This window comes from Amaranthus tricolor, chromosome 8, assembly GCF_026212465.1.
Source record: "Amaranthus tricolor cultivar Red isolate AtriRed21 chromosome 8, ASM2621246v1, whole genome shotgun sequence".
Classification (NCBI taxonomy): Eukaryota; Viridiplantae; Streptophyta; class Magnoliopsida; order Caryophyllales; family Amaranthaceae; genus Amaranthus; species Amaranthus tricolor.
In genome coordinates this window covers 9,092,991-9,103,219 of record NC_080054.1, presented here as the reverse complement: position 1 = coordinate 9,103,219, position 10,229 = coordinate 9,092,991, and positions in this window count along the sequence as shown.

The following is a 10,229-nucleotide window of genomic DNA, read 5'->3' as shown; positions in this document are numbered from 1 at the left end:
ATATATATATATATATATATATATATATATATATATATATATATATATATATATATATATATATATATATATATATATATAAGTATTATTATTATTATTATTATTATTTTTTCCAAGTCGAAATATTAAAAAGGAAATTACGTATGTAATGCATAAACTTAAAATACCAAAAGAAATAGGAAGCACACGTCAATATTTTATAGATATTCTTTAATACACCAAAATTGCCTCATACAAGAGTTTACTTTATTATTTATTTGTTTTAAAAGATACAACTTGAAAGTAACTCAAAGAAAGATACGGAAACAAAAAGAACATTTAGCGCCAAGCATCCCAAGGGTTAGCACCCTCATCGTAACTTGCTATATCAAAGTCCTCATTATCCCCGTCTTCTCCAGATTCAGAGCTGGAATTCGAATACGATTCTTCCGATTCACTACCACTATCTCTGGGGCTGCTTAATCGTAAATTCTCCACCTCCTCTTCAGGATCTTCCTCATCTGATCACCCCCTATCAAACCCAACCTCAAAGCCATATAAGTCGTAATGCGATCCCCAGTTCTCTCTCTCATCATCGCTAGAAATTTTTATATAAGTAGGCAGTTTCCGATTACGCTCCCACTTTTTAATATCACTCTCTGACTGAGCCTCGGTTTCCACTAGTGGAGGATCAGGTAGGACCCGCTCCTTCAACGGTTCCATGGTCACATCAGTGCCGTCCGATATGGGAGGCTCGCCCTTCTTCTCAGATTCTACACTTTTCCTAGATTCAGACAAATGATGTAACCTATTTAGGTCCAAATCTAAATCATAACATACCCTATCAGCTTTTGCCTTAACCATAAGCATCCTCTCCCTATAATCTCGGATACTTTCACCACTCCTTATTTTCCATATATCAGCATTGGAGACTTCTCTCTAGGCAGTCTCTGGGTCAAACAACGGTACCTCCCTCGCTTCACTGGGGGTGTGTGAGTCCATAGGTGTTTTTCCCTTATTCATATTCCTGAACATATACACATAACGAAAAGGAATCAAGTAAGAAAATTGATAACTGAGGACACCTACAATACTATATAATCCTAATGGTCCAAAGCCAGCTACATCACAACAATCACATTCAACGTTTTTTTTATCACATTCGACCATTCCCCCATCTCTCATTCCTAAGGTCTGATATTCCTTTAGCTCCTAGGGAACGTTGGCTCTGATACCAATTGTAACGACCCGGTTTAGGTGACCCGGAAAATCATATGAAAACATGATTCTGGTTCACAAACGGACACAAGAAATTCATTTTTCACTCGGATCGTCAACGTTCCAACGGTAAAGGAATATGGTCAACGCAGGAAACAACGCCAAACAAAATAAAACAAGTTAGCGGAAGTCTTTACATACAACTCGAGAGCCTACCGGCCTCTAGACTAGCTAAAAAGTTGTACGAGATAAAAAGAAAACGTCATAAACTTTCGTTACATAAACTGAGTTATTTCGACTTATAAACTTATTACAAAGTATGTCTTAGATTTGATGGTTACGGGTTCTAAGCTGAGTCCTCACTCCAGCCCCCTCTTGCAATCAACCTGCTGCACGTCGTATGACAACACGTAGCAGGTTCCAAAGAACAACCAATACACGTCAGAGACTTCATACATATATCAAACAGGTTGAATACAAGCATTGTGTTTACCCTAGCATGCAAAGGCTCTAATACATATTCTTTATTCAATATTTCCAATCTTGTAACGTTGCCCGTCCTCTTCGGGTCGTTCAAGTATAAAGCATTTATTTTTAGATAATTCCAACTTGTAACGTTGCCCGTCCTGTTCGGGTCGTTCAAGTATTATTTCAAATATTTTTGGTGGAATACACTTGGGAGAGCTAATCCCAAGGCAACCACCGACCTAAGACGTTGCCTGTCCTGTTCGGGTCGCCAAAGGCTAAAGTATGCATACCCCCATAGTGACCGTAATGATCCAAAACTGCAATGGGAACAATAATTTATAATATTTCAAACCATTTGTTAACCCTCTTTGGGTAACATAACCAAACGTCAGTCCCTTTGGGTGACAACACATAAATTCTCAATTTTCACTTAATTATTTCATATTATTTAAGGTGTCTAATCCTTATGTGATTTACAAAGCCTCGATTAGAAATAAAACAACATTACTTGCACAACCATATAAACAGTATGGTCTAAGCGTGTACCTTAAACGCTGCAAACACACACGTTGCTCAGGCACAAAAGGAATTTCGCCCTCTTATAAATCGAGGTCCTAAACAACACACACAAAACGATCAAATATTAGATCGTGTTTACACATTTAATCCACTCCATACCACTAAGATATCACTAAGACTTGATAATTTTAAATGTTTTCATCCAATTTCCAATGATTCCAAATTACAAATTCTGACCAGAAACTTTAAGGGCCATTTCGGACAGATTAGAAAATTCAAATGAAAAATCTGACTTCGCCGTTGCGTTCGGAACGCATCAATTACCTTGGGTACCAAATTTCATAATTTCTAACATCCATTTACTATTTTTAACTATTTTAAGCGTTTAACGAGTTTTTTTTAACACATCGGATACATAAACCAACAACGGAAACGACTAACGTTTCCCGAATCGGCACCAATACCGAGACAGCAGCTGCTGTCCGGAACTCTCTTTAGATTATTATTTTTTTTTTGTTGCTATTATTATTTATATATATACATACACAAAAACTCCATCGTCAAAGTATAAGAGTCATCAAAATAATAAGAATAGGCCCATCCATAAGATTCTTCAAGAGACTTAAAACTCCACAAATTATGATAATTAAATTATATACCTAATTCTCTTAACAAATTAAAATTTTATAGAGAATCATAAAACAAAAATCATCTTTCTGGATTCAAGACATATATATATATATATGAATGCACAATCCCTCAAGCAAAATCAATTTGCTAAAGGATTTATAACTTCATAGATGACTACACTACTTGATCCATACCATTTAAATTCCTACTAACAAATTGTAATTTAGTTAGAGAAATATGAATCATAAAAGAAATTTATTTAAATATCAATATTAACTTAATTCTTTTAACAAATTAAACATTGTTAAAGAATATAAATCAAAAACATAACTCAATCCTTTTAACAAAATTGAAGTTTATTAAAGGATTAATAGAGGAAAAAAATATATATATATATATATAAAAGAATGTATATTCAATCCTCCTAAAAATCATAGGATATCATCATACATAAAATATATTTTACCTTAGAAATCTTATGAATAAAATTTATAATAACAATTCAACTAACTTACCCCTTGAACAAAAGATTGAATTGCACAAACCAATTTTTATTTTTCCTTTGAGACAGCCGAAACCAAGAAGCAAGGGAAGGAATTTTTCTGATTTTTTTTGTAATCACTTTTGGAAAAAAAAAATGTGAAGAATTCAATTGAGGTTTAAGCATTAATAGGCATTATTAATCAATTATTGTGCCATAAAACCCCATGATGAGAGGGGTTACAAAACTCCTCCCATCCCCCTTCACACAACTGGCTGCTTCTTCCCATTCCCACCTTTAATTTTTTTTTTAATTTAATTAATTAATTAATTGAGTAATTATTGTGTTATTGTCACAACAAAAAAGAAACGTCACGCGATTAAACTCGTTACCGTTAAAATTAAACCTACGTTATTACTTATAATTAACTATATATAGTAGCATAATTTTAATATTATTTATTTATTCTATTTTGTTATACTTTATTTTATTATATTTTGTTTATTTCTAGACCCGATAAATTACGGGGTGTTACAGGTCTTTTAACCCTTTTGTGAACCATCCTTTTCCTTACTCCATTTCATTTCCTGATTTCACTTTTCTCTTTCAATAAACCATTCTTTCTTTTTCAAGCTTTTAAGATTTCATCAATGGCTCCCAAACAAAAGTTTACTCATTCTTCCATTAAATCTGAAAAGGGTGAATCGTCAAAATCTCCTGGGCTTGAAACCCCAAATCCAATAATTTCTTCACCTCTCGCTTCTTTAGAGGTTCCGAAAAATTGGTTTGAAAATAATACTGCATTTAGGAAATGGATTGATATTTTCAAGCATCGTTCATTATCTTTTGTTGACATTCCAATTTCTTCTTGTTCAAAGATTTTTATGTTGTTTCCTCCTTCATTCAAACAACTCCTAGAAAGTTGTTTGATCCAGCTTCAGTAACTTACCAATTCTTGTTAAAATCTTCTATTGCAATCTTTCTTTCATAACCATTAAAGGGTTTTCGGCCTTGAGGAGTTTTTTCAAAGGCCAAGAGATTTTGATCTCTAAAACCCTAATCTATGATTTGTTAAAAATTTCATTTTGATATAGATGATCCCACCCCTAATTCCATGGCTGTTTAAAATGCCAAAGATATGTTTGTTCTTGCCACCCATTTAGATTTTTCTCCAACAAAACAACTTACACTCAATGGTTTTAATTTGTGTGGGAAGTTACTTCATACCCTCCTTGTTAAGACTGTTTATTCTCAAAACTCTTCCTTTGAACTTGTTACAGATGGACACCTTATTCTCATGTGGAAGTTTGCTTCTGTGAAAATAATTGATTATGCCTCGCTCATCATTTCAAACATGCGTTTTTGTAGTTCTCCTCTACGCAACAGTGCTCTTCCCTATACTAATCTATTGACATTGGTCTTTGACCATTTTAATCTGCTCTCTGATTTAGAGGAAGTGGATTACTCTGGTCCTCAGTCCCTCTCTAACAATGTTCTCCCTCCCCTTGGCATATTCAAAGTTAATGGTAAGTACGAGTTATACTCACACGTATCAATATATCTGAGAAAGAGGATCTCCAAAAGATCCATGGAAACAAGCTTACACGTCTTAAACCACAACTTAAAGAACACTCCACTGTTTCTCTCGCCTCTATTCTCTTAACTCAGAGGTTAGTGAAATGAAAATGTCCATCCTTGTTTTACATGATAAACTGTCTACTCTAACTTTTAGGTTAAACACTTTCATGAAAAAGATGAAAGGTATAGTCATTGAGGATGTGTTCGTGGAAGAGGAGGTAGAAGAGGGAGAGGCTGCAGAGAAGAAGGAGGAGGTAACCAAGGATGAGTTTGAGCATTTGGTTGAAGGAAAGGAGGAGGAGAAAGAAGAGGAGGAGGAAAAGAGAGAATAGGAGGTTGCTACTCCAATTATTCAAGCACCACCACCACCATTTGTTGAACCTACACCACAATGCAAGCTACTATGACAACTTCTTCCCCTGGTAAACCTAAATCTTCCAAGAAAAGGAAGACTAGGTCCAAGAAGTAATTTCATTTTTAAGATGTTGGTTTGATAAAAAATATTTTTATTTTCGGGAAATAGTTAGTTGTTTGATTTATTGCTTGATGTTTTAGATAATGTTTTATTATATTAAAATCCATGGATGTATTGTTATTGGTATAAACAGATGTTATATTTTGATTACTATTCTAGTTTGAGACAAATTTCAAAGTCTTGAAATTGTTGCTTAATAATAACATAATGTAATTTATAAATTATCTAAGTGTTTGTTCTTATCATGTTTTAAATCATGTTCACCTAGTAATATGATTTTTTAAATCATGTTCACCTAGTAATATGATTTAGGAAAATATAGTTTTGACTTTCATCAAGGGGGAGATTGAAGACTCAACTCCTTTAAGTGATGATATTCAAAACACATATTAAATTAAACAAATAAATTAAGTAATTATATTTAGTTTTTTAAATAGGTCCAAAATCATATTAGATATAAAGTGTTTAATTAATAAATAATTTAAGTCCAAAAAATGTTGAAATAAGTGTGAAATAAGTTGACTTAAGTTAAACGTCTGTATAAGATACGATAAATAAAAACGTATGTTTTAATAAGTAATTACATGTTTAATCATATTATTACTCGATTTATAACTTGATAATTTGAATGTATAATTTACTTGGTAAACAAGTTTATACTAATCATAGGTTTTCCTATAAATATAGAGTTTTAGCTCACCTAAAAAATAGAAATAATAATTCAAATGAAGCTAAAATCTAGGAACATTATGTGGCTTATGTATTTCGGTTCTTTTTGTTTAAATTATTCATTTTTCAGTGCTTGGCATGAGTACTAACGTGGTAGCATACTAAAGATTTGAAAGAGTTGAAAATAGTAACAAAAACGTGTGTTGAACAAGTTGGGTGGAGCGTTAGATTTTACTTGTTGTCCAAGGTTTTGAAGACTGGTTCAACATAACCAATTGGCGAAATTAAAGGAATGAAGTTTCATTGGTTGGAACGACTATGTTCAGGCGTAACACATATATAAGAGGCTTCTTTCAAGAATCAAGAAGATTGCAACACTACTTACGAAATAGCTTTCTACTTACTTTGAGATTTAATATTCAAAAAGTGTTGTAAACTTAATTCATCTAACTCTCTCATTTGTAATAGGTTTTAGAGTAAAAAGAGAATTAGAACTTTAGTTTCATCTAGGCCTAAAGCTCAGAATACTTTTGAAGGTATTCATTTTGTTTTCTCTTTCGTGAGATTAGGTTTAAAACATTTATTAACGGAACTTGTAAGACGTTTTTCAAGGGGAAGAACGCGATGAGAGAAGATAGAGAGATCTTCTTAGTTATCTAAAGTTCATTAATAAAATGCATTGAATCCTAAGGGTTGGAAGACAACCCATAGACGGGGAGTAGGCTATTGATAGCTCAACCTCGTTAACAAATTTCTTGTACTTATTTAAGTACATTTTCGCATTTAGTTCTTAGATCTATTATTCGACCTGAAACTGTTGCAGAAAGCTGTTATGACAGGTCTTCTAAGCTCTTGAGATTACCTTCTAGAGAAAAATTTTAAAAAGAATATACTCTCTATTCACTCCCCGTCTAGAGAGTATTCCATCTCCTATCAATCTTCAATAAGCATTAATAATAATTGTAGTTTTACTTACAAATTCAGTTTTCCATTGAGCATAATTTTTTGACCTTATAGTATGGACATGATTATGCCTTTCTCGAGCTCTTTTTCTCAATGTTGATAATTTCTGTCAATATTAAATTATTAGTTTCTAACGCGATAAATATAAAACTTAAATTTATGTTAAATTTATTATAATACAATATGTATAAATTCCTTAAACTAATCTGAGGCCCAGTAAGAAACCAAGCTAATCCACTACTCTTTTATCACATTTTTAGGTATATTTTCAACAATCTTCTCTTTTGTCACATTAGGGTGATAATAGTCCCTTTGAAGCTCCTACTTGTAATGCTTCCACTTTATATTTATATGTGACAATACCATTTGACGAATCTCTTTCGTATCAAGTAACACAAATTTATCCTATATATATGAGAGTCTCCTTTGTCAAATAAGTATACGGTGAGAATATTCATATCAAATAATAATAATAAATGTTTAATGCATACCCAAATCGTTTTAATGATCCTTTTCTTGTAATGATCATCAATACGCTTCCAATTTTGTGCTTTAAGTGGACTAAAGGTTCCATCTTTTGACAATTCAGACAGAAAATGAACAATTACAAATCCCTCCCTTCTAATTGGTTGATCATATTCATTAAAATGAATAAGGATCCTTCTTCCTAATGGTAAGCACCAAACATGCTTAGCAACTATAGTCCTCTCCATTATTCCTAATTTTGCAGGCTCATTCTTTATTATCTGTCCTCAATTAAAAAACCATAAATAATAAATACACAATTTGTATCAAATATGAATATCATGATCATTCACGTATGTGTACCTTCTACTTGGACAACCTCATCTGGATCCACATCTATATTCTCCTATCAATGAACATTACCTCCTGGCTTCCATACTTGTTTTCTTCTCCATGGAACCTTTGTCTCCATTTCTTTTGAATGCTCAACTTGCTCTTTGGGATCTTCATTTCCCTTACATAACTCTTCAACATCCTCTATTGTAGATTTATAGCTAGAAGGAAGATCATGATTCTTGGTTATTGTAGGTTTACAAGTTTTAGTATTCAAGGTTCGAGACATAAAGCATTTATCAAGAGGTAAAGCTTTGGGATTATGTTTGTTAGTAACTATAGATTTAAAGCTAGTAGATGGATCAAGTGCTAGAATACTAGTTGAAGTCTTCAAGGTTCAAGACATAGAGCTTTTATCAAGAGGTAAGGCTTTGAGATCATGTTTCTTGGTAATTGTAGATTTAAAGCTAGTAGATGGATCAATTGCTGGAGTATTAGTTGAATTCTTCAAGGTTCGAGTCATAAAGCTTTTATTAAGGGGTAAAGCTTTGGGATCATGTTTCTTGATAACGTAGATACCAAGCTGGTAGAGGGATCTTGTGTTGTAGTATCAATGGACCTTTTGTGTTGAAAAGGTCATAAATTAGTAATACAAGCTTGGTTTGCACTAGCCTCTTGTTTGATTTGAGCATAATTTTAAGCATTGATCTTTGTAGCTTTACTTTGAAAGGTCATGATTTCACAATGGTGAAACCTACATTGACAACGAAAAGATGTGTATATATCATCATCATAAATTAAAAATAGAAAAGAATTAAAATAAAAACATGAATAGTTGATAAATGGCTCATTATTGACAACGAAAAGATGAGAACATCATCATCACAAATAAAAAATAGAAAACTCAAAATACTTGATTACATCAAACATTAAACAAGTCCCTAGGCTTAGTTTTAACTACATAATTCCAACAATTTTTGATTTGTCCTTAACTTAAAAAACTTGTGTAGCTTGACTAGAAATAACAAATAGCTCATCAGTTAAAAATCGGTCCGTGCGAATCAACTTTGAAAAGCTCACTCGAGTTCTAGAACCACTATATTCTATCCCAGTTACTATGTCGAACCAATCACAATGATAAATGCAACAAGTACACCTTCTGCTTATGACCAACACAAGATTGATACTGGGAATAGCATAGAGGAACAACGTGCTGATCCTGGACTAGCTCGAGTTAATAAAGTTGATGTACAAAGAGCTAAGGAACAGTTACTCAATACTATGAACATACATGGTCCAGCCTTGAGGAAAGTTTACATAATCCTGTACCTATAAGAAGAAGGATAAGGAACAGCTGAAAAGGAACAGCGGGATGTTCCCAAAATCCTAGCACGCTCTATTTTAAGGCGTCTAAAATGACCGTTAGAAGTTAGGCACCCTTTTCTTGTTTGTTTAGCCGTTAGAGGATGAAAGCCAAATCTACAAATAAGGCTCTCCTCCACATTGTAATAGAGATACATGTTTCAGTTTTAAATCATCTACGATTCTAGTAATCATTCAGAGAATAAGGTGTTTGTTTCTGTTTTGCCATTTTCAGTTTGAGAGGTTGAGTGTATCAAGACTTCACAGATTCATACTTCTCCAAGATCACGTTGATCATTGAGAGAATTGTGAGGTTTAAGGCCTTTCATTCCTTAGGGGAATCAGTGTCTTCTTCCAGGATAAGTAATCATTAAAGATTACTTAGAATTCATCTAAAATCGGTCAATATGACCGAGAAATCCTTCCGTCCTTGATTATCTGGTTATTGAGCGATTAAACAAGTTAATCATAATCGTTCTTCCGCAGCAAACTTGTTCCAACTTGGTATCAGAGCAGTGTTCTGAATAGGGACACGAAGATAGGTTACAAAGGAAGCCAGGTAATTGGTAATTTCGCGTTTTCTGAGAACATCTTCCAAACCAAATGTAAAATTAAGAACAAAGTTTCTGACTTAATCATAGATGGGGGGAGTGAAACTAATTGTGTTAGCAAGGATCTAGTTCAGACCTTAGACTTAGAAACTAAGCCACACCCACACCCTTATAAGTTGAAATGGTTGGATAGCAAAGCTAGTGGGTATGTAAAGAAGAGATGCTTGATCCAGTTTGCTATAGGCTCATTCAAGGATAGAGTGCTTTGTGATGTGCTAGACATGACTACCTGTCATGTGCTATTAGGCAGACCCTGGCAGCATGACAGAAGGACTTTACATGATGGTTACACTAATGTTTACACCCTGAGGCATGAGGTTAAACTTAAGGATCTTATGCCCCTGCCACCCCAAAGAACCTTATCTCTAAAGCATCCAGTAAGTAGTAACCCCACTTTACCTTCACAGAAACCAATAGGCACTTTACTTCCACAGAGACCTGTAGGTAGTGTGTCCTTGATAAACAGAAAGGTGAGTAT